This window comes from Scophthalmus maximus, chromosome 6, assembly GCF_022379125.1.
Source record: "Scophthalmus maximus strain ysfricsl-2021 chromosome 6, ASM2237912v1, whole genome shotgun sequence".
Taxonomy (NCBI): domain Eukaryota; kingdom Metazoa; phylum Chordata; class Actinopteri; order Pleuronectiformes; family Scophthalmidae; genus Scophthalmus; species Scophthalmus maximus.
In genome coordinates this window covers 9,838,136-9,864,712 of record NC_061520.1, presented here as the reverse complement: position 1 = coordinate 9,864,712, position 26,577 = coordinate 9,838,136, and the positions used below count along the sequence as shown (strand labels likewise).

General features: G+C 40.6%; 1 protein-coding gene across 8 annotated transcripts in view; it reads right to left on the bottom strand.

The window, feature by feature from the left end:
• The window catches only part of atp2b2 (ATPase plasma membrane Ca2+ transporting 2), a 107,579-nt gene that overhangs the window by 74,403 nt on the left and 6,599 nt on the right, over positions 1 to 26,577 (bottom strand). For 4 of the 8 annotated variants that reach the window (XM_035631820.2, XM_035631809.2, XM_035631819.2 and 1 more), the window contains exons 2-4: positions 25,086 to 25,368; positions 5,099 to 5,163; positions 3,449 to 3,813 (exon numbers count right to left, since the gene is read on the bottom strand). The exons of 1 other annotated variant lie outside the window; for it this stretch is intronic. The gene's annotated coding sequence lies outside the window, so the exon portion shown is untranslated. The remainder of the gene's footprint in view (positions 1 to 3,448; positions 3,814 to 5,098; positions 5,164 to 25,085; positions 25,369 to 26,577) is intronic. 3 more of the 8 variants (XM_047332474.1, XM_035631810.2, XM_047332473.1) reach the window with 3 other exon arrangements.

Genomic DNA, 26,577 nt, shown 5'->3' with positions numbered 1-26,577 from the left:
TTATACTTTAAAGAGAAGTTTCCTTGTGTTATTTACATGTATTTTGTGACGAAGGCTTGTTGACAGAGTCAGTGCTTGAATTCACCGACCTTCCCTCTTCAATCTGGAATATCGATATCATAAATGTTGCTATTTCAGGTGAACACCCTTTTGAGACTGAGATCACAGGTTTGGATAATTAGTCCCTGTTCACAGGGTGGTGCCCCGATTACTGATTTCAGTAATAATTCATTCATCACAGAGTTATTGATAACTTGCTAATTGCCAAAACTGCTCCTATCAATGCACAACAACTGAAACAACTGATACGATTCACAGCATGTGCTGACATACAGTATTGTGTAGCACAACTGCTGCACAATTGTTCCACTTGAGAGGGAGTGTGCCCTCTGTTATCTGACAAGTTCATAAAATGTAGCATTGGGCAACAAAGAGGAAAAAAAGGGGCTATTTTGTGGTATAGTTTCAAAGAAAGAGGATTCTCTCATGGTTACAGTAGCGGGCCTCAACTACTGCTCGCATTGATGTGAGACACCATGTAATGCACTGGACTTTTACTGGAGATAAACTTGCAAACTTTGAGGAAACTTGCAACTTACTGACCCGAGTTGTTAACTGATTATTGTTACAAGTTGACATAGAATTGATTTTCCGTTTTTTGATTTTTGAAGATGTAAGACCTCGAGAACAACTTTATGACCTTGACGAAGGCCACAAGCCAAAATATATTGGTCAGACAACAAAGTTGTTCTACAAGTGTCGCTGCAGTTTTTAGCTCTTCAGACTTCTTGTTGTTCTTTTGTCAAAGAGTTAAATACTGTACATATTGTGTTGTATACAGCATATGATGTGCAGGGGAATTTATCCCATTAAGGACACTGTGCGCATGCCTGGTCTAATCTCATTAGTTGAAAACTCTCATCAGGATCAAATATAGGGGGGCGAGACAAAACAGAGAATTCATCAAAGCAACAGCTTGACGCCAACATGACCAGAGAGCTACTGCAACAGGAGCTGCAGCAATGCAGGTGAAGGAAGGTGGAACAGAATCGAACATAATAAAACAGAACAGAATAGAGTCGGAAATACACCCACATTACTGTGTTGACTGGAAAACTCTATGCAAACTTTCGGTATATTAGTTTAGTTTTCTGAAGGAGAGAGAGAGAGGTGTGAGGGGGAGCGGTGATGGGGATCCGAAACAGGCCCTGAATATCAATGCAGCACGTTTGAGAAAATTCAGGGCTGCAGTGCACCAAAACCTGGGCGTAGGAGCGAGAGAGGACAATGGCATCACAGGCAGCCAGAGCTGCAACATACAAGACCACCCACAGAGAGCTGCTGCCGTCCTGCTCCACCTTCATGAGAGTCCCCCATAGACAGTATATAAACATGGACGTAGCGTCCGTGACGTCACGCATTGGTTTCTGCAGGCCGGTTTTGAAGCCCAAAGTGGGCGGTTCCACAGCGGCTCAGCCGTCGCCATCTTGGCAGGGCCCGACTCCTCCCTTAGCCGGCTAATCCATATATGGTCAAAGAGGTGGGTCTAATGCAGACCGCTGAAACACGCCCACCTACGTCGAAGCTTCCCAGTTAGCTGAGGCTAAGGAGCTAAGCTAATAAGCTAGGCTAAGTGCGAGGCGGCTGGTGCCGCGGCCCCGAGGCTGCACCGGGTCGGTAATGACTGCGGTAACGCGAGCTCTGGTACCGGTCGTTCCAGCCAACGTTACATGTGGTAAGTAATACTGTAACTATAAAACAAGATTTGAAATAAATATTTGTTACTGATATATATTTTGATTCTAATAAATTAAATCAAATAAACGTTAACTAAACAGAAGTTACATTTGATAGAGCCAGGTACCGAGCGCAGACACTGACCCCCGCTAATTACTGCAAACACAGAACAATGCTATCATTTTACTTACCGAAACAACAGGAGCACAAGCTTCTTGGACTTCTGTGTTGGGACAACTGACCGCAGAGCAGGCGTATTATTCATCCGGTAGTAGCTTGAAATGTTCTCCGCAAGGCTCCGACACCGCAGTCGAGAAGTCACGTTCACTGAGCGGGGATTAGCTCAGGTGACACCTAGCGCTGCCAGAGGCTAGCCACCACCGAGCGGCTAACAGACAGCGGCGTCACCTGTCACTCAAGTATCCACGCCCCTAATTATGCCTGCCTTATAGTCTCAGAAATCCCTTAATGAGGGAGAGGGAGTGGATGGTTTCCAGCCCCATTTCAGAGGGGTTTTTTAACTTTTGGGGGGCAAACAATGTTAAACAAAATATTAGGCATAGCTGATTATTTTTGATATCCTTTAAAACATAACTGGAGGGGTTCTTTAAAAGAAATGAATGCCATCCATCTAGATTAAATGACAGTCACTCAAGGAACCTAGTAGACACATTAGTGTAATGGTCCCCATCCTCTTTGACCCACTCTTTATAAATTCCCTCTTCTCTCCTTCCCATAAAAACCTCAGTTTCCATCCAGAAGGGATCCTTTAACCCATAAAGTGCCACGTCTACCTCAGGTCAATCACAGACACAACTCATATCCTGGTTACTAGCCACCAGCCAATAACCATTAGCCTTATTAATTGCGGAAGCTGTGGATGATCTCCTGAGTGCTGTGGTACAGAGACTGTTTGACTGAAAGTCAAACAGTCTCTGTGTTTGTGCAGGCGCACTAGCATGTGCTTAATGAGATGACTCCCAAAGGTCTTTAACCTTTCTCTATGAGAGGTCACCACCACACACACACTTCCTGAAATCTAATATTTTACTCACACGCCGCATGTCTGCACTTTCTTGGTGCAATAGCCTCTGACAGTTGTGAAGAGTGAAAGTAGACCAGTGCCTGTTTAACCAAATCTTCACCATGCAAGCTATAATGGACAACATTAGGTCATTTCTAACTCGATGCGTTTCAATAAACAGGACAAATGGTAAAATAATTAGTACCATATACGAGTGGGCAAGATTGCTAAATGAACTATTACACTAGAATTTTAAAATGCTGAAAGTCAAACAGGCTTTATAAAGGTTAAATGTGTTAGTGTATTAGTCTAAAATATTCAAAAATTAATATAATAAGTCTAACATCTGTAAATGGACTGTATTGATATAGCGCATTTCTACTCATATAGACCACTCAAAGCGCTTAAGAGGAAAGTCACATTCACACACATTCGCACAGCGCTGCTATTTACCGCGCATTTTTCTGTCACATTCATACACATTCATACACTGTCGGAAGAGCCGTCAGAGTGAAGTTAGGACACGACTGCATGTGGACTGGAAGCTGGGATCAAACTGCCAACCTTTGGGTTGGAGGACGAACGACTCTACGTCCTGAGCCACAGCCGCCCTATGTCGTGGATTGGAAACCTTTTTCCTATCAAGGTTAAGTTAAATTTTTACTAAACACATACGATCACACTAACCTGCGTCTCTCTATCGAGGTGTCTGACGTCAAATTGTAGACAATGCCGCTCACAGCTGGTTCTCCAAGTTTGGTTCAGTTGGTCCTCAGTGAAGCCGAGTCTTGTGCTCACAGCAGTACGTTGTCCCAAACAGAGATGACAAATTCAGAGTACCTCTCTTAAGAATGGGAAAATCCGTAAAAGCAATATTCAGAACTTCAGAGCAGAGGGAGGTTGCCGTACCTAGCCTTGAGCCTGTCGTCGCTCTGGCGCTCAATGTTCGTGTGTTGCAGGTTGACTGCGAATCAACCGGTTCCAAACAGCTTAACAAATATGTTCAGTTCCTTTTGTTTGCTTTTCATGTATTGAAACCTTGCAGCAAATGCCTAAAGGAGTTTGGAAAGATTCATCAGCATAATCAGATGTCATAGCAGTCTTTTGTTCTTGCAGTTAGAAAATATGTTAACCCTTTTCCTGCCACAGCGTGCAGCATTTTTAAAAACAGTAATCCCTCCGTCATATCAAACTGGGACAGTAATTCAACACACAAACATTTCTATAGTTGTTTACTCACAGAGGCTCCTTCACAAATTTTGCTTCTGAATTAGTTTTCAGCTACTTAACTGTTGGCTACATAACATTGTCTGTCAGAAAGTGGTTTGCTCGAGACGCTTATTCCTCAAACTAGACTTGTCTTCAACAATAAAAAATACTTTTTTGTCCATTTCTCTTGGAAAGTGCAACATTATACATCTACTTTTCTTTTCAATGATGTACGTATGTCAGTGAAAACATGTGACTGCAACATTCACTTTAACACAGACAGGTAAACAGGGGATCAAACTATTCAAATATTCTATCCCAGGAAAATAAATATTTTTCCAGTAATGAGAATTTTACAAATTTTTGCATTGCTTTTTTGCATTTATCATGTCCAATGGGCCACATAAGCGGGGTAGAGAGGGTCGTGGTTCAATTTTAGGCTCGTCCACTCCACATGTCTTTGGGCGAGACACTGACCAGTGAACGTCAACTGTGCTGTAAGGCGCTTTGAGTGGTCAGTAAGAATAGAAAAGAGCGATATAAATGCAGTCCATTCACCGTATGTCCCAGAGGTCAGATGTCCTTCATCCAGGCCTCTGTAGTGCGTTGAAGAGATATGTACTTAAGAGGTTGGGCCTAACCAGCTAGCCCCAGCTTGCCCCGTCTTGTTATACCACTTGCCAAAAGTGTGTCACTATAAAACATGAGAGGATGGAGAAACAACACCACTCTTTCCTTTTCTTTAACCTCCCCTGTTAATGCTGATCAAGCTGCTCTCCCACTCCCTTGCGTGCCTCGACCTCTTTTGACTGGCCCTCTGTTCCTGCTACAACTACATCTCCCTCGTCTCTGTGGCCGGGCAGACTGGTTGTGAAACTGTTGCCATCAGTCTGACAGTAATTGAAAAAAAAACCTAGCAGTGACATAATCTGATTGCAAGATAAACCTGTGCCGACATTATTCCACCAATCCATGCAGGTTTGGCACCATGTCAACAGCTGCCCTACAGTATGCTGAGGTTAGATTTATTCAAGCTAAGCTCAATGTGAGAAGGGAGTTTGCTTGTGAGGGGCCAGTGAGTACTCGAGTACACACCCTAAATGACAGGAGAGAGAGAGCAAGTATTACCTTCATGGATTTTTTTGATGGTCCACCCACCAAAGTTGGCCCTGGGTAACCGAAGGCCAGTCCAACTGTGACATAGAGGTAGGGGAGGGGGTAGGAAAAAGACCAAAGAGTGCATTTTGTTTATTATAACCATGGTGGACACCTCCAACACTCTCGCAATATGCTTCCCCCAAGCTTAATATTATTTTCAAGAAATTGCCTGTACGTAAACTATACGTACTGAATAACATAATAGAAAGTCTAGTAATCTTACAGTACGCTCCCTCAAATCATAAAGCTGTTCCTGATAATCTTCCTCAACAAGAACCTCCACTACCCAAGGAACAGGAAGCAAACTGTAGTGTGATCCACTAATCCAACCAAATTTTTAACTACCGTTGTCAAATCTGCGAGAGGACCTCATAGTCTGATTTATGTTACACAATCAATGTGTGCCTCCTGTTCTGCTATATTATGCATAAAATAAATGAAAACATAAATATTCCTTACTTATTTACTGTTCAGCAAGACCATATTTAATGTACTTGTCATTATTCTGCCCCTGTGAACTCTTTGGACTCTTGAGAACTTTGTAAAGACTCTTGTGAACTCCTTTGTTTCTTGTGGACTATTTATTCATTGATTTCCTTGTGTGTCTTTGCTTCCTTTACCTTTTGTTATCCCTTGTGTTTATTGAATCTTTAAAGTGTTGTTCTATTTTGACAGTCATTTTCAGTTCTCCTGTCTCTTGTTTTCTGTTGTTTACTTTTCTTGTGTCTCCTAATGTGTCACCTGCTTCTGTCTTTCAACTGTGTTCAATTAGCCATGCCTCCCTTTTGTATATATAGTCTCTGTGATTCCCTTTGTCTTGGTCAGTTCATCTGTTCAGTTATGTCTCCTGTTCTGTCTGCTCTGCGTTGCAAACCGCGTGATTTCACCTGCTCCGCTTTGTGTCCATGTGATGCTCTTTTGTTCAGTTCAGATTTTGCTCCTTGTGTATCCCCATTTGGATTACCTGAGTTGGATTTCGCTTTTGTTTCGCTTCAAGGATTATAAATTTGTTTTTTGTTTGCACTCTGCATTCGGGTCCTGCTTCCTCAAACCTGACAGTTCTACACAAGGCTCTCCCTATTGTGCTGCACCATCATATCACCACCAATCCACCTCCAGATTAGGGCTTTACCTTAATGATTATTTCATTACAGATTTTGGCTTGAATTTAAAAAAAATGAATAATCCAATTTCTGTTGACTTACAAATTAAACAAAAAACTGAATAGACTAAATAGACCAATCATTTCAGCTTAACCCCAAATCAGCATGTTTTAGCAGAAAATATGCAAAATATTTTAGGTAAATATTGGAGACTTCTGTGTCTTCTCACTGTGTTTAAACAGAGAAAATAAAACAAAACATCTGGATATTTAATATGTGGGTTGTTATACTGTCACTCATAAAATGACAACCAATCACAACTGGCAGTGCACTACGAGAGCCTCATCATCCCGTCCTATCTTATACTAATACCTCTCTACACTGCAATGCCCCTTTTCTCTCCTCTCAGTCCTTGTTCTGAGAGTGATGGAGAGCTCCATCTATTTCCCCAAGGACAGTCATAAGCTATAAGACTAATGGACACACGCACACACACACACACACACACAGTCACAGACAATCTAAGACACCTACATCCACGTACACACACCAACAAACTGAGCTAGCCGACAGGGAGACATTGTCCAACAGTTAGTGTGAACTCAAATTCTCTTTAGCGAAGCTTCCTGCATACCACATCTAGGGGGAAGAAGAGGCAGAGGAGAGCAGGGCATTACCCAATGACAGATAGTACAGGCAGTACATAAATGCTTTTACCATTGCTGTCAAATATAGGGAGTTTTGCAGAATGATAAAGTTCGAAATTGTCTGTTTATGTGGGCCAGTAGTCTGCAACTTGTTGTGTAAGCACAAAATCCCTGGTTTGGGGTCCCATGGGACTATTGTCACATCACCCCTCTCCCTCTTCATCGTGTTTGTGTTTGCTCGTCCCTGTGACAGTATCCAATAAAGTCCAACAAAAACAGGTTAATTCATTAGTTTCCTCAAATCGGACTGGCGCATTACTGTATTTCAACATACACAGATAAATTGATTCATTAAGCATCCTAAAGCATTAATGCGTCAATATTTCAATGGCAATACAAACAACATAAAGATTGTCACAGTAGAGCACATTAATTAAAATTACAATGCCAATTCACGAAGACAGATGCTTTGAATGCGCATCCAAATACGCATAAAAAATAAGGATACTTTACAATACGTAAGACCATTGAGCTAAAAGAGCTTCAAGTCTACCATGGAAAACTGAAATCTGTCAGCAAAAAAACATTTGCTAAAGAAACAAGAATGCGATGTACCCAATATATAATTATTTGTATGTACTGTAATGCCTGATCTTATCTCTCCAGCACGGCATTAATCAGGGTGAATACATTAATTGCATTCCACAAAGCTTTGATGGCAATATTGTTAAAAAAAAATTTCATACAAAATCATGAAATGTGGTTTTTCTTTTACACCCGTTTTGAATAAAGATGCGTTTTATATTACTAATGCTATAAGCATGATATACAGTGTATTAAATTTCCAAGTATCATTTACAACCAAACTTCAACCACCACAAGGCCAATTTAGGTATATAAGCACAATAATGCCTTAATCCTTAGATGATACCTTGTTTTATCTTGTTCGCAGCACAGAAACTGTGCCAAAAGTTTGGTGGCTCAAAACTTGTAGCAGCAGGTCCCATGGCTGCATTAACTGCATGTCACCCAACATCTCCTGTCGGTTCAATGTCTAATATTTAGGCGGAAAAAAAATCCTGACTAAGGCCAATGGTTTCACAAAGAAATACTCACATGCTCTGACATAGACACAGGGACGGGTTATCAGAAATAAAGGATAGAAATGTTTGGATTACAACACACACAAATAGTGCTGATATAGTTATGTTAAAATTTTGAAACTGTGATGTATGGCCATATGGTTACATTACGTTACGTAACATTCATTTAGCTGAGACTTCTGTCCAAAGCGACTAACAATCATACATTTTTGACTGGTATTAGAAGTAGACAGGTGAGCAATAAGTGCGGACTACCCCAGCTATACCAGTTGTATGGTCCATTCTCAAAAATGCAGAACATATGATCAAACATGGAGGTGGAGTAATTGTGTGTGGGTCAGTAATTGACTTTCTCCAAAAAAGAGAGCAGTTATGTTTGCACAAAAAAGTAGTAACAGATTAGCCAGCTCTCTACTACAGCTTTTTACAATTTGAATGTTTTCCTAATTTTTGACTGGTCTTGTCATTTGAAAGTAACTGAAGAATAATAATCTACTTTCAATGTACAGTTATTGCAAAATAAAGTAAATATAGTTCCTAATCCAGGCATGGATGAGTCTAATTACAGGCCTGCAATTCTTGCAGAGGAAAGCCCATCACCTTGCTGACCGCGTGGAGCGGAGCTGCATATTGTTGTGCTGATAATCTTACAAAACCGCTTGCTTCTGAAATCTATTGAGCTGGCAAGCGAATCGGTGAGGTACAGATGAGAAAAGATAGGTGTCGAATGCCATTAATACACTCTAGCTCTCCTCTCTCTCTCTCTCTCTGTCTTGACACATACACTCCCTTCTAAACAGCTATATAATCAGTTCTTATTCCCCCATTTCCAGGGGAAATAAATGTCAGGTCGACGTCAGGTGTGAGGATTAAACTGTGGCAGAGGATTAATCAGTCTTGCATGCCTGAACATTCATAAGGATACATATAGTCAATTGCGATTGAATATAGTTCATTCTCAGCTGAATACAATAATCTTCCCAGCAAGATGTACAAGGATTTTTGTTTCATTGCTATTGTAAATTATTTTAGACAAAATTAGTAATCCCACAATTCCATTGTTAATGGATATCAGAACAGGATGTCAGACAAGGAGATCACACCTCACAAAACATTATGACAGGATACAGTATGACTAACAGCCAATATTGTTTCAACGTGCTGTCAGTTTAGCTGGAGGCAAGGAACATTCACTGAGCAAATATGAGGCAGAATAAATTCCAAAAAGCCCTCATAGGAAGATAAAACCAATGCAAAGACAATAAGTAAATACTTGTTTGAGTGCGAAATTTAAACTATCCATTTTTTAAATAATATATAGAGCTATAAGGTGGTAGAACATCCTTTAACTGTCAGACAGTGTTCAATCCCCACATCCATCAAAATGAAGCACACATTTAAACAAAATGTTGATAGATATGCCCATTAAGTACAATTATGAAGAAATTGTGAATTTCTTTAAGTTTCTGTCCACTACTGTTAAGAATATTCGGAGATGGTTCATCAAGAGCTGGAGGCACTAATTCTCATGAAGCCATCGCATATTAAGAGGCGCTTGTTGAGAATTTCAAGATGTTTTTGTTTAATTTACTTTTTTCAAATTACAGCACTTCCAATCTGACCACCTTTATTGCAGGGAAAGAATATGTTGAAATTGACTAGATACATATATCAGCACATATCTGTGTTTCCCAAACAGTGTATAGTACTGACTTTGGTGCTCCTCTGAGAAGGCTTTCCAATGCATTGTCATGAAATTTGGTAAAGATGCTCAAGCACCTTGTTTAATGAATTGTTCACTTAATTTCTTTATGTGCCACCATCGGTCCATTTGGTAATCTGTGCAGTACTTGGGTAATGAAAGATAAAAGCTTAATTAATGACACCACCGTCCACCTCAGCTGTGTTCAGTGCAATTAGCAAACATGAGCAGGCTAAGCTAAGACAATGTACAATGTAAAGCTCAAAGCATCACATCACAAAGTAAACCCGCAGAGCCACCTTCGCTGGGCCTTAAACAATAGGCTTTGACCATTGAACTGCACTGAGTCTACTTTTCAGCGCTTGATAGTCTCAACTATTGACATAAACTTTAGCCTAACTTCGTCATCCGTAAAACAACAACCCTATTCCCCCTGTGCTGGGATCAAGGACAATGGCAGACAACTGTTTGGATGCTTTATTTACATGGTGATGTATCTTGAATACAATGCTGAATGCATTCAAGTTAGCAGCCATTGTTTAATTGACAACAGTGTAGTTGGGGTTTGTTTAAATAGGAGCAGCATTTATTTTCAAACCCATCTTTAGAGTGTTCTAATGGTGCACATATGTGAAAGCAGGAAGGTTTGAAAGAGTGTGCATCAGTACAGAGTACAACACTCGTACTCCTGCACTCTGCCTCAGCACACTGAGCTCACTGTGCCGCAAAACAAAAATGCACTTTCACTCTTCAAACTCCTTCTAAAATTAGTAGCTTTAAAGTGAGGGGAACTTTTCAAGGACCATGTTTTTTTTTTTGTTTTTTGTTATTTTAAAGCAGGCACTTAATTAGAGCAAAGTCGTTATAATGAATTGCCAACAAATGGATGGAACAGCAGAAACAAGAGGAAGAGGGGAAGAAGAGAAAACCAGAGATGAGTGCTGACAGAGAGGCAACACTGTCTTCTCCGTCTCTGACCTTGAACGAGAAGGAAGCTGGAGATGGATTATCTGACTGCCTGAAGAAGTCCAACACACCCAGCGCCTGTCTATGATGCCTACTGTATTGTCTATGATTCGACTGGTTGATGTCCATTGCTGTGCCTGAGCCAAATGACCTCACTCTCAGAAACCATCAAATATTTTTTGCCATCAATTGAAGTTTCATTAAATTTAAAGAATAAATCAAAAAGGAAATCAAAGTCAAGACAAATTCTATCATAATGTCCCATTCTGGAATAATGGATTTACCCCTCAGCTCATGATGCACAGTGGTAAACATTTTTTCCCCAGAAATGATGCAGATGTTTAGTGGGAGAGAAAGAGTTGCAATCTGATGTTTCTCAATTAGCATGGTCAGGACAGGGGATGAAGAGATCCGGTTCACTGGTTTCCTACTTGGGATGTACTGTAATGATGTTGATGATAATAATAACCTTGAGCGTGATTTTGAAATTTACACATTCAATTTTGGATCTGATCAGTAGCATCCAACATATTGAATACAATATATAGACAATTAAAATAAAATTGCAGTGTCCCCTTAGACCAGGGGTCTGCAACCTTTACTATCAAAAGAGCCATTTTTGGCCATTCTCCCACCATATGGAATTCATCTGGAGCCGCAAAATCTATTTGACCCTTAAAAATGAAGATCACACAGCTTATAAGGTTTTATATATAGAGTGAGGACATTACATATCCATACATTTCATTTTATTTGAAATCAACTTTCATGACTCAGGGTTTCAAGCAACAGCTCTTGTACAGAAGTAGCAGAATAATGACAAGATAGCCCTATTTAAGCTGCTGTGCCGCATCAAGCAGCTGACCAAAGAGACGTGCTGCTGACAGTGAAAGTATGTCCTATACCCCAGAACTCTTTCTCCCCGTTTTCCTGAACGTTTAAATTCAAATTAAACATCTGAGTAACGTAGACGAACATTACAAAATCAACATGAAATCCTGGTGCAAGGGGCAACCGCAGTAGAATAGTGAATATGTCAAAGAATTAACGTCGTTGTGACAAGTTTCCATGGACAAAGGAAGAGTGAATTGGGGTAGGGAAAGGTTGTGAGACAGACAAAAAAGATATTTCACTTTTTTTTTTTAAATTAAAATCAGCAACACCAACTCACAACTAATGTCAGCAACCTTTTGAGCAACACAAAAAAAGTCATTTCTGAAAAGGACAAGATAGAAAGAGAAACAGGGAAAGTGCTTTCATGACTGACTTAACTTACAGGCATAATTAAGTAAATACTGGGCTAGTGATCTAATCCTACCAGTTTAATGGTTCTCAAACCACACACTGCTGGCAACACCCATTTTGATCCCCCCCAATGGCATGATGGAAATTAGCCTCCAGTCGTGTTTGATGTATTTACAGTAGATATGTAAAGCAGGTTTTCTTCCACATCCTACTAAAGGCCCTGAACAATGCAAATGAAAGACAGGAGAAAGTGGCAAGCTCTCCAGTGTCATTTAGCATCACTAGTTACAACTGGTCAATCTCACTAATGAACAGTAAAGGGAGTGAGAATTAGAGGAGGGAGGTCATCTCCTGCAAAGGAGCAAGCTTGTTTTACTAGACCCCTGGCACCATAAAAAAAACAAACCCATACACGCATGCACACCATTCACACACAACACGAGTCCTGCTGATAAGCACTCTACAGTCATTAATTCCACTTCTCACGACCATCACTTCTGAAGCCGAGCAGCACAGAACATCACAAGTCTTGTTTGTATACCTGGCATTAACATTTGGTGATCCGATCACAAGTGAACAGCTGTCAGTACATGGGTTCACACCTGGCAATAAATTGTGTCTCAACTGTGATCAAGTTCATGTATGCCGATTTATGCTTATTTAACGTGAACATGGTTATTTGGGTGTGTGCACAGTACAATGTGTCTTTCTGTTCTTGTGCTCGACACATTCCACTAGTGAAAGATTTCCTGACCTCAAAAAGTTCTTGTTGCTATGCAACAAATCTGCCTGGCACTGAGAATAATGCTAGCTTACATGGGCGCACACGCACACCCACACACCCACACACACACACACCAAACAGCTCTTGGCCTGCATCATGTACTTGTCAAAATGATTGTGCTGTTAATCTAGCATGAACACAACATCTTTAATCTGTGTTGTTTTTAACTAAATGAGCTTTTTGCATCACAGCTACTTTCACTCTCTCCTGCTGTAACATTTAGACGAGGGGGGCGCATAATCTTGAATGACACCTTCAAGGAAGTAATCAGACAAGAGCCCCAATCCTTTTAAGTAATTAAACGTCTCCTGTCATTAGCCATTTCTATTCTAATTGAAGTCCACGGAATGAGAGACTGCACCTAAAGAGGACTGTCCTTGATACAACACCTCGATATAGGTGAAATCTGTCTTCCTATTTCTATTCCTTACATCCGGCAATTTTAATACTACTATTACTACAAGTCAAAAATGGCCTTAAATTATTTGCAGTTGACATTGGCTCAAGGAAGTGATTGCAAATGAATCAAGATTCAGCCTCAAACTCCCTCCGAGGGCGGAGAAGAGTGTCCGATTAGATGACCAGGGAGTGTGTCATGAAGAGTGATGGAGGAAAGACAAGAGACAAGGCTGGTTAGGGACTGTTGGGCTTCAGAGCACAGACAGTCTGGGCGGAATGTTAACCAGAGCTGCCTGGTTTGACTGAGTGGCATTATGCAAATAACACAAACTGGCGCTACCCAGGACACACACACACACACACAAACACACACGCGCATAAACACAGTAGAGAGGACTTGCTCACTCACTGACTGGCTTGCAACTGCAGCTTCAGCCTATCATGCTCATGGTCACACCAAGGGCATCCCCTCCCTCGAAACAGTACAGCACAGAGGGGAGGAGAGGAGAGGAGAGGATAGGAAGAGGAAGAGGAGGAGGTCCCATTTACTGACAATGATCAAATGCTTAAGGAGAATACCATAAAATGACAGATGGATTAAATGGCAGAAAACTGGGCGAGCAATGAAAACTGGACATGCTATAAGGATTGGAGTAAGGAGGGAAAGGTGCAGGCAGAGGAAGGCGGGAAAAGAGGGAAAGGAAGGTGGTAAAAAGCAGAGACTCTCTCAGGATGATGGGTAATGGAGATGAGATGTTAATGTGCCTGTTCGTGATGCACTGCAGTAAACTGAAGGAAGAGGAGAAAAAGAAAAACAAGGAAGAGGAGGTGGTAGAGGACTGTTATATAATTTCCATAATCATTTGAAACTCAAATACACATACATAATGAATGTATGAGTTACGCCTCACACCCCATGTATTATGTCATCAGCATGACTCCAGACAGTACACGGTTCCTTTTTCCATCATTCCTGTCCAATGTCTAATTATACAAACAATCTTTAGACAGGCCTTCTAAATAAGCACATATCTGATGTTACAATTTACTGCTGTACCTGCAGAGCAGCAAATTATCAACTTGGTCTAAAGATTGATGAAAAAAGAAAGATAAATAAAAGACAGACCAATTTTATTAAAAGATGGAACTAACAAAAAAAGCACATGAGAGGGAAAATGAAAAATATAACCATAGCCATGGGGCAAAACACCTCTAAAGAATCTGCCATGTGACAGCAGAATTCACACAAAGAGACAAAAAGACAAACAATATGACAACCCCTGTTTCTCACCGGGGAATATGAAAGATCCCCAAAAAGCAATCCAGTTTCATTAATTGTTTCATCTCTTTCATGAAAAGTCAGCATGGAGCCCAGTCTGTTGGGCTCAGTGTGTTACCCTATGTATTACAAGTATTTTGAAGTATCTGAAGAAGAAGAGAAGAAAGAGCTACAACTGGAAAAACAAAAATCACTACAAACATCAGAGGTAAACCGTCTAATTTGTTAGGGCAAGACAGTCTTGACCAATACTTCTGTAGAGATTGTTTTAACGGTTGTCAAATGCAGCTTCCTTCTGTTTTATCTCTGCCAAATTTACGGGAGTCCGTGGCCACCAGCCCTGAGCCTTCACTGGGGAATTGGATAGATGTGTCAGTGAGTGGGTGTTTTTTCAGCAACACCCACTGACATTTCCTTCAGACCAAATCAAGGGTTACATTACGTCGTGGGTTTGTTGAGAGAGACAACTTTGGCCTGGGCAGAGGTGGTGTCTGAACCTCTAGATTCTGTGTCCTATGAAGGAAGACGTTGTCTCTAATATGAAATAAGTTTTTGATAATTCTGATTACTGAGGCACTGCCTCCAAATGACTGTAGAAGCTGAAGGGTGGCAAATTATTCAAAAGAGTTTTGGACATTGGCTGCGGACGCAAGATGGAATGAGGAAACCTGACAAGGAATGTTTGTGACCGGTTTGAATGAACTATCAAAGATGAACTAGCCTCTCAAGATGAACTAGCTAATCTAAGTTCTCTCTAGCTGTTTGATTGGACAATTACCTGCATTAAAAAAAACACTGCAAAGATCTGCATGTTCACAACAGGCAGACAATTTTAACCCCCACCAACAACTCTCACATGAGTTAGTACCCAACATGTCTCCAATTCCTTCCCCAAGGCCAACAAAGAATCTTTGGAGGATGAACTTGTGTTATTAGGCCGAGCTCGGCTGCCTCCTGTGGAACATCCATACAGGATCCTGGCTGGTGAGGGTTAGGTTGTTTTCTTCCCTATCCTTGGGATGTCATGGTGCATACGTACAATAATAAGTTTTATTTCAATTTTTGTTTAAAGAATTTAATCATTGTTTTCTTTTTTTCTTAGAATTGGCATTGTTTGCACTCTCATTTTATCCTTACTTAAACTCTGGGTGTAGTTTTTCCAGTCTTTAAGGCAAAGTAAGTTAAACACCTCCAAGCTCCAGCTCTGTACAAATAGAAACTGGACTGATGTCATTGCTTCGTATTTGACTGTGGGTATGTACATATATATTTCATAAGTATTCCTTCATGTTCCTTGTATTCACAAGCTTCATACTACTGTAGAACGAAGGCATTACATGATAAGAAACATATAGAGGACATTGATGAGAGAATGGATTGATGTATGAAAGACCACAGATGTAAAATAAGCAATATAAGAAAGGCCAGATGAAGAAATATTGAGCAGGAATAGATATCAGATGAATGGATGAAAGGAAGTGCAGAGGGAAGGCATTTCTGTTTCTAGTCTCTTTTTTATATATAATAATGAGAATAATAATGGAGAACACATTTGAAATGTGTGTGTTAATTAAGAATCCTGTTGACATTGAGATACTAATCACAGGCACAATCCTTTGTTAACATTGGTGTACAGTAACAGTGGATCATTCATGAAAACTAATTGATCCCAAATTTCTAATTTATTCACCAAACAAAGGCTCAGAAAGAAAACCAGTATTTTTAACTTCTTGAAGATTGGATTAGCAGCGAGTAGGTATGTGTGAAAGTCATAGCCCCTGCACAACAGAGGTGCAACACTGGTGCATGAAGAAACTGGGCAGGGATCCAGTACTACCTCTGCAGCAGAATCGGTGAAACATAACTCTCTCTTTCTCTTTCACAAACACACAGGCGTCAAAAACAAGCAATTTCTTACTATTAACAGTCCAGGCTTCGAAGAAAAATTTGCATGGCCCAAGTTCATATTACATGGCCATTTTATGGCCACAGGTGCACAGCACAGTTAGAAACAAGGTCAGACTAGGAGGATTACATCAGTATGTGATTGGATTTTTTTTCTTCTCTTTTTCCTTCAAAATGAGAGTGCATTTCACTGTGGTGCGGTGGCAAATTGATTATAGAAGAGAACAGTACACGGGAAAAGAAAACAACTCTTAAAGGAATAAACTGTCTGAATCACCACCACAGTCAGATGCTGAGCGACATGATGATCACCTTGCTTGCTAAGAAAATGCACATTGAATAAATGTGTTACTATGCAAGATCAGGTTTGGTTAAATATTCGGCTATAACTGAATAAATAAATGAATAGAAGTAACAAAGCTCACTATTGTATTTATGAACATGTATACTAGTTTAGTTTCACATTATTGACTTTATTTAATGCCACTTGTTTATGTTATGTTTGTTTAGCAGAAATTTCCTCAGGGACCTGATCCACTTCATTCACACTTTATATTCAAATGATGTTACAGGTCCAAATTAATTGCAGGGTTCATTTGGGAATATGATCCTGCAGTATCTCTAATACCCTCTTTACTACATCTGTACAGAAGGATTTCACTGCTGCTGCTGCTGCTATAGACAGTGCAACACTTGTCACCACGTCAACACAATGAACCCCATACTGAAACAATGTCTTTTCCACTTAAATGAAGTTGTAAGGCAGAGACAAGAATAATACTGTCATGACAAATATACATACAGTATGTTACAGGTCATAATGTTAACAATTATCAAGTAATCTCTATTTACATCATCTTACAATTAATTACTACCCAAAATAACTGACCAGTGATTTACACCATGGCTCAAACAGAAGGCCTCCCAGCCGAGCTATCCAAATGACAAATCTAAGATAATTAAAAATTCAAGGTTTAAATGGGAAAATATGCATTAATCATTGTTTGGGGTTCATCTATGTTTGTAATTACATGACATTGTACAACAATTAAAATAAATAATTGTCAGCTCCCCATTAACAGTAGTTACTGTTCAGTATAATTGTATAGAACAATAACATCTTAAGTGGTGTCAAGATTAATGAAGTGCAAGTACATTTTTCATGTATCTGTACTTTACTTACTAGATTTAGTTGTGTGTACTTTTGACTTTGAGTCCACTACATTTAGAGCAAACTTAGAGTAAATATCTATACTTTCTACTCCACTACATTTCTACACTGGGTTGCGTTACACGTAACAGTCAGATTGCTGTTTTTTTCCCGAATGAAACTTAATCAATAGTGGGAGAGGAATCAGAACCAGTCAAAGCAGGCAGTTGCAGGTGGCGTCCCTTCTTCATCGAGCGGAGCGCGCCTGCACTCGCCGATGAACACACCCAAAATATTATATATTGGATATTGGAGAGGTTACCACTGAGGCTGAGCCAGACATTCGCCAACCCATGGCCCTATTTAAAAGAGTTATTTTGAGATAACTGGGTCTAAACATTATTCATGGAGATTGCGGTGCCTTCATTGTGTTCCTCAAAAACACGAGATACTGGCTATTAAAAATTTGCCGTCAAAGAGACATACTGAGGTATTATAGACAGTTGCATTAAGGAATACACAGACAAGTGCTTTTACTTTTAATACTCTAAGTATATTTTAAAGCAAGTACTTTCTCACTTTTACTCAAGTAGAAATGTTAATGTGGTACTTCAACTCAAGTACATTTTTGTTTGTGTATTTGTACTTTTACTTAAGTACAGTGTTTGAGTACTTCCTCCACCACTGACGTCATTTGCTGTCAATCTTAACTTGGTCACCGACCCGTCGATCGTGATCGACTGGCCACGCTTTAAGACTTTCCCTGGAACTTTCCGAAATAACTGGAAAAATACTGTAGCTCTGACGTAGAGGATATACTCTTTTTGAGCCTCAGGCTGTTGTCAAAGGGAAGAGTTATTTTTGCATTCAAATGCAACTAAATGCACATAACTTAAGGCATTTTTTTTCATTTTTTAATGGAGCGAGTGTATATTATAACTAGACTTGCTTATCTGAAATGTGTGAGGTTTGGCAAAGCAGGGCCCACATGCCAAGTGCAGAAAAAAAGTATTTCAATTAAGGGAGAACAAAATAAATAATACAAATAATAAAACAAACACAGGGGATAACAAAAATAACTTAACTTAAACAAACGCACAAGGAAGGGTAATGAAGGAAATCAAAGAATAAATAAACCTAAGTCCACAGAGTCCACAAGACTTTCTTAGAGGTCCTTCACAGGGGCAGAATCATGACAGTTCCAAATCAATAATTCATTTTGTACCATTTGTGAATGCAGCACACACAAACATAAACACACAGAAAACTTAAAAGTAGGGATGAAAATGTCAACCACTAGCTAGACTGAGAGAAATGTTTTCCATCACAAGTACAGTATAAGCTATTGGCAGTTGGCTATGATTAAATTCTGTCCGTTGAGATGGATTTACATCATCAAGTGAAGGGGTAAACAAGTCCACGTCAGGAAGGTTAGACACAATACAGGACTGTTTGAACAGGACTGTTTATGCAAAGTTAGTTGTCATTGAGTAACAGTTTGGGCCTCAGGCTGTTTTCTAAGACGGAAAGTTAAAAAGCCCTTTGGTAAAGGGAGCTCCTCTCCCGGAAACACTGTTCCTGAAACACCTCGTCAGTAGTCCAGCGGATGCTCCCTAATATCGTGAGTCACGACGGTATGGAAGCGCAGAAGGCAGCCCTAGTGGCTAGTCTTATACGCCCCCAACAAAGCCAGGTACAGCGAGAGCGAAGGCCTACAATTTCTACAAGGTGTCAACCCACTGTGACATCACCTGCTGGTTTGCGAACTGCCGTTTTGAATCCTTGATTTTTGCATTTTGACCAAAGTGGAGCTGCAGGAATGGACAGGAAACTGATGTGTTTTCTAAACATTAGCGCATGTTAACCTCCTCAAATAATAACCCAACTTAAAATGATGAACCTGAATAGAAGCATTATATGTCTCCTTTAAGAAATTAATTTAAACCCCAGCTTGAAAAGGAGGGGTCTCTCTCTCACACATGCACACGCACACAAACACACACACACAAACACACACACACACACACACACACGCACACGCACACACACGCACACAGACACACATGCACACACACACGCACGCACACAAACACACACACACACAAACACACACACACACACACGCACACACACACACGCACACACACGCACACAGACACACGCACACACACACACGCACACACACACGCACACACACGCACACACACACAGACAAAGTTATGTCTCCATGACGTCAGAGGACATTACATTGACTCACATTCACTTCCTACAGACTAAGCCTAACCATAACCATAACTATCACTTGCCCACAATATTTGCACACACACAAAGATGGAATTCCAGTTTTCTATACATGGACATGCATTTTAAAAAGCTCCCCCCTTCTCTTCCTGGGCTCCTCTAGCCTCCTCCCTCAGTCTCCACCAGGCCTTCATACCATTCTTTCTACATGTACCCGCTTTGTTCTTCAAGCTGCAATCATTACGAGAAGCTAATTAAGAGCAATGGCTGAACTGAGTAACCCTGCAAGCGGACTGGGGCAGCAGCTATTTTAAGAGAAGTGGGCTTCTGAGGCAGTATAGAGATATTCTGTCTAGAAAGAGCCCAACCACCGCAACCCCATCAGAAACACACTGGGCAGGCAGAGGGTTATCTGTGTCCTTGTATTTCTGTGGAGCAGAAACTCAGTGTGAGTACAGGCATGCAGGTAGCTCCTCACTGTGCCCCGTCCTGCACTGTTCTTTGGTGCACTGAGTGCGTGGGTTCATTGATTGTATCTCTCTCCTGGCACTTTAATGGTCGTGGTACACTCGTCTCTGGGCCAAGCATTAGCATGGTCAAGTTATTTCCTCTCAGGGGCTATTTCCACTGAGCGAACAGGATTTTTCCGTTCACTCCTTCAAACTTGTGTAAGAAAACAGCAAGCTCTGTTTTTCCATTATTTCCTATACACTGCCTGGTGCCACAGGGAGCAAGAAATTATTGGATGATGATTGATTTACTGGTTACAGACAGTTGCACTTGGATTCTGAAAAATATATATTTTTTAGCATTCAGGCAGTAAAGCCTCTGCTTAGTTCCAGCTGACTCCCCTTATCCCAGGCAGGCTTTTTGACCCCCCGACCTACACACATACAAGTAGACACACACTCACACATTCTGTCTGCATTGTAGCTAACATACAGTAAATGTTCCTGGGAGTGAAACTAGTAAAAATAAGTAAATACAGATGCAATGGTCTCTTTTATTCCTTAAATATAAACCAGTCTTCTGTGTTTGAATGCACATTGAAATATACTTATTATGCACTGAGCATAATATACTTCCTTAAAGGTAGTGGGGGGGACACTAACACGAATTCAAACAACTCACATCCACAAAGACCGCCTGCTGTGTTTGCTCTCGTCACACACATCTGGCCGTGGCAGGCAAATACAATTGTACCCAGAACACACGGCCAAGACTAAATCCAACGGACAACTAGCTCGTACGTTCAGCGTTCTCCATGCCAGGAGGGGGCGGAGTAGTTGGTACACGTCATTCAGAAAGGGAAACCTGAATATCCGAAACAATGACCTTAAGTGGACCAAACACCATTCTCACAGCACTCCAGGTACAAAGCCGCGTCAACCCAGATTGACACAGAGGAAGATGAACTGGCTGCGAGCCAACCTCATTAACAGTCGTCTTGGTGTGTACACCATTTACCTCCTCGTTCGTAATTCTCGTTATTTTCTTCCACACTGCACCCTTACCCCATCCACTACCCTGCCCTCATCCCCATGTTATTGCTTACACGTTGCTTTTAATTGCTGATATAATAATATTAGGGGGAAAAATACATTTAAAACAGATGGAATTGATAACATTTTGATTTTACAAGGTAATTCCTGTTGCCATTCGACATCCCCTGAAGGATACTACGGGATTACAGTACAGAACTACAACAAATTATTGGATTACAAAAACTGTGTCCCAATTTAGGGGCTACCTCCTTCAGAGGCTACATCTGAAGACTGATTGCAAGTCACAGCGGATTCGTTGCGCTGCGGTTACTGTGCGCAACTTCAATTCCGTTTTGCAATGCGATAGCGTTATGGGCGGGACACAGGTGACACAAATGGGAAATCTGCCGTAGACCACACTATGCGCAGTCTAGACCATGTCCTCCGAGGTACACTGCCCCTGAATTGGAACACAGCTAAAGTCTTTAGAAGGAACATACAGCCAAATTATTTCCAGTTTAATTCCATAGAAAAGCACAGCAGGTGAGCTGTGTAGAAGATTGTTCTGGCACAGGCACCAAACAGTGAGTCACATTTAACGCCTTGAATACTGATAACACATAAATGAAAGCCCTAATCAGTGAAAACAAAGTCCATTAGCCAGTGTATTCATGCCAGAACATTAAGACGTGTAGTATGCACGTTTGTGAGTCTGTGTGGGAGTGTGTGTCCATGCCCCTCTCAGGAGACTTTCGAGTGCCTTCATGTTGACACAGGGTTTGGCTCTGGTCTCGTCTCCACATATGTTCCCACAATCCTGCCTCTCTCATGTTTCTTCTTTTTTCTTTTCTTTTTTTTTTTTTTACATCTGCCTACTCTGCGTTTCAGGGATGAAAACTAATTTTTAAAACCTTCCACATCTTGCTGTCTGCTTTCTCTGTCAACTGCAAACATAACTGTCGCCCAAATCCCACCGTGTCACTTGCCTCTGTAAGGCCAATATGAATACTCCTTTGAGGACGCGCTCACAGACAGCTGACGACAGCTAGGGACACCACGGACGTGTAGTTCTTTTGATTTATTATACCACTTTCTTGTCCACTTGAAGTCTGCTTGGTGTGGACCATGCACATTTGGTTTGCCAGTCGCTTTGGCAAACCAAATAATGTCTCTGAGAGGATCCACCCTCAGGCCGCCACAGAAGGTCGCTGATTGTGATGGCAACTGCTTTGGTTCTGGCCAAGAGAAACTTCAAAACATTGGAAAATTAAGTGGACAAAGCCATACTTTTACATGCTCATGACTGTGTTGATGTCACTGTAAAATCGCAAGTCGTAAATTTGATGTTACCGATGCAACAAATTGGATGGAAGACAGACAACTGCACAGAGCCTTGCGTACATCCTCTGATGACGAAATTTATTGTCACTCGGACTCTAGTGGACTTTCGTATGATTGCAGTTGGCAGGAAGTAAGGATAGCCTAACAAATGAGTAAGAGAGATTATTCCCTGCAGAGAAATATCAATCAATAAAAATGTAAATATGTTAGATTGCCAAGAATAAAGATTAAAAAGACAGGGGCAATAAATAAAACATGCCATAAGGATTTTCTTTTCTTCACATTCTCAACGCTCAAAGTATGCTGGTAATACACAGATGTGCCTTAAACAAAGGCAACCAAGGTCTTTGTCGACGCTTAAGCTCGACTCATACATAGAGCATTACATACACAGAGGCAAGAGTTCATCTCGGGGACATTCGATTTGTTTATGGAGAAAGGGATTCCCTTTCCCTCTCTCCCACAATTAAACTATCACACTCGATATGGAAGATACAAAACCGATCCACTTGCAGGAAAGACTAGCATTTAAAATGTCAGACAAATTTACGACAAGGGCACTGGTGAGATTAAAACAGGACCAACTGGAAAGGCAAATGTGAGCAAACACGTGAAATGTCCAAAGAATGGAAATTTGATGACAATAAGGACTCATCTCTGATTAAACACACACACTTCCTTCTCAGTTGACAGGTTCCGAACAGGCAAGACCATAACTCATGCCACTTACCAACTGTGACTTGAAAACTACTATTTCTCCTTTTTAGCACATGGTGGAATTAAAAGTGAGCTAGTTGTTTGGTCCTTCTTCAATCAGGGTTTTAACAACCAGCCAATATATTTCCTTAAGAGTAAAGCAGGCCTCATCTCTCTGCTACACACAAATCCTGGGTTATGACAGCACGGTATGGTGTATTTCCACCATGGAGTCATACTACCATCTATTGACAATGTATAATTCAGCATCAGCCATTTGAGTAATCTTAAATGCTGATATAAAACTATTTTTTTGGTTTGTTTATTGTATAGTCTCTATTGTATTGTATACAATATATAGTATTAGTATTGTTTAAAATGACTAACTCTTTTTATTGGGCAAATTAATAATTTGTAATATGTTAAAGGTTTTTGAATCAAGTACTGATGTGAATACATATTTGTATTGATCTTTTTTTGACATTTATAGCACCATAAGTTTTATATATTGTTTGTTTAATGTTAAATGGGTCATGGTGGAAGGCAGATATGTGATTTTTGCATGTAAACGGCAGATTAAACAATTCAAAAGTTTTGTACAGGAATCTTTGGTTGAAACGAGGGGAGGAGATTAGGACTGCCCCTCAGATGTGCACCAGGTCTCTCGGGAATAAAAGCAGTGAGATTTATTTCCGCTTTTGCTTCTGCCACTTTTGGCTATTCTGCTGATTTGCACTTGTTGTTCTGCCTTTCTGTTCATGAGTCATTTTTTGTTTGTTGGTATTTTTTTCGTTGCATGTTTTCCAAGTTTCCCTTTTGTTAACACATGCTAGTTATTTCCTCTATTAACAGGACAAGTCAACAACAAACTAATTCAGAGGAGCAGAAGTACTTTTAAATACTTTTATACCTTAATTATCACCATGCTTTTAAACTTTTTGAAGGCTTTTGGTGTTCTTTGGCCAATCCTTTCCAAAGTTATCTAGCCAAAGCTAAGAATGCCTACTCAAGACATCCGAAAGAATGCTCTAGTGCCACAGAAGATCCCACCCTGTCACTTCTCTCTATAAAGCCACAATGAATACCTCTTTGAGGACGCGCACAAAGACAGCTGATGACAGCTAGCGACGTGTAGTTGTTTTTATTTATTATACCACAGTCCGCCATAGAAGACTACTGGTTCCAATATCAACCGCTTTGGTTCTGGCCAAGCAAGACTTCAAGTCCGCAAAGTCATCCTTTTTACCTGCTCATGACTGGGTTGGTGCCGCAATGTGATCATTAGTCTTATATTTTTGCATCTTAGTGTCAGTTTGTAGCACAGCCCTTAAATGCAGAGCCTAAACATTCTGTCTCCCTCCATTGCCCAATTTATCCGATTGCCAATTTTACCAACAACTAATTAACATAGTTCCTTTGACAACTTGGCATCGTGGTGATTATCAGTCACTGCATGTATCCTGTGTTAGTAGTTTATAAATGTGACACTTGTGGGTGTGTTTTTGTTTTTTGTTAGTGCTTATTGAAAAAACTTGCATCAACACTACCATAAATTGGCACACAGTCCCACAAGTCACTCTCTTCTTATTGCTTGGAACAACAAATATAGAGATAATACCCTGCTCAACAACATATTTCTTTCCACAGCATGGTCTAGAGCAGTGTTCATTATTGAGCCTTTTTCCAAAGCAGTCTGATGCAGTCTGAGACCTCTGGTGAAGTTGACTATTACCTTCTCAGTTACAGGAATATCATGTAGCATAACACTAAAGAATCATAAAAACTGAAGTAGTTCACTTCATGTCAAGTATAGTTTTACATTTCCCAACTAATACATTTGTACTTTCCATCTAGGCAAATCCAATCTCTCAAATTCAACAAAAATGTCATTGTTTTAAAAGGATTTACTTACGGTGAAACTGCAGCGAGAGGGAAATGGTGGTGGCGGTGACAGATACAGTTTCCCCGGATATCCCTTTTGGTCCTGATGATAGTTGTAGTAGCAGGGTGTCCTGTCCAAGACTAAATCTATATATAACCTAGAGAGCTTGTGGCAGGAGCAGACAGCAAGCCAAATCGGTCTTTTCCATGTCGCATTGACAGTTTTGCCGTAAGCAAACTCATTCTGAACGGCTGAAAAGCTGCTTGGCTCAGGGAAGTACAGGAACACGAAGCTTCACACTAGGGCTCTGTCCCTAGTACAAATGAAGGGAAGGAGGGGGACATCAAGGGAGAGATGGAGGAAACAAGAGAGGGAGGCAAGGAGGGAGAGAGTTGGTATCCTGTATACACTTGACAGGACCTGCTAGCATGAACTCTTGTAATAATCCGTATAGCCAAAGCCTTCAATCTACATAAAAAACTTTTATTTCCTTTTTTTAACTGCAAACTAAATATAAAATGCACATGTAAATCAGCTTTAATGGCATTAAGATACCTACATTATGAATTTGATTTCTCATAATTAAGAGTACAGTTACGCCTGCTTAAAAAACATATTAGAACCATGTGCAGACAATATAAGAGTACAATCGTCAATATAATAATAATCCAACCATCACATTTGAGAGATTAGTGTCATATGTGTTCATTAATTTAGTATGGCCTGCAAAGGATGTTATAAAAAAAATGATCTTGGTGAGAAAAAGGTTTCCCGACCCTGGTTAAACGGAATGAAAATTTGGTTTCCTGCCGAGCCCTACTGAACATAACCTGTCCCTGAGTCGTGGCTTAGCCCCTGATGTCACCTGAGATCCTCGCCACACACACCAACAAGACGTTGACCGGGAGCCCCAACACAGTAAAAGACAGGATGCTCAGGGCCGCTGGGCAGTGGCTGCAGCCTCGTAAGTTGGATGCTAGCAGGCCAAATGCTAGGCGACTGGGATGCTGATTGGAAGCTACAGTAGCCGACCCATCAGCAGGCTTCAGGCCGGCACATTGTCCGTATCTTATCAGTGTTTCCACTGGTACATCTTTTCCGTGGTAGCTTACATTGAAAAAAAGATGATTAAATTAAATCCAACCAGTCAATCATCTAATACAACTAATCCGTGGGCAGACATTTTGTTTGGTGTGCGGCGACAACGCATTTCTCTCCACACTTTCTTGGTCCAAGCTGGGTAAGATTAGCTCTTATCCCTGCTCTCCTCCCTTTTGGTAACAGCTAGAGTGAAACACTGGGTGAACTGTTAAGGACATAATTTAGCTCTATTTCACTCAAGTGTAACTGAAATATAATTATCCTGCGTCAATATCAAGCCATTTTTGACACCTGAGCACTGAGAACTACATCCTCTGATGAAGTCTGTGGAAGCAGTGGATGAGGAAAAAACAAGGTCAAAAATATAACTGAGGGGGTCTTAAAATTTTTAATTTTTCTCAAAAGTTTCTCTATTTCTCTA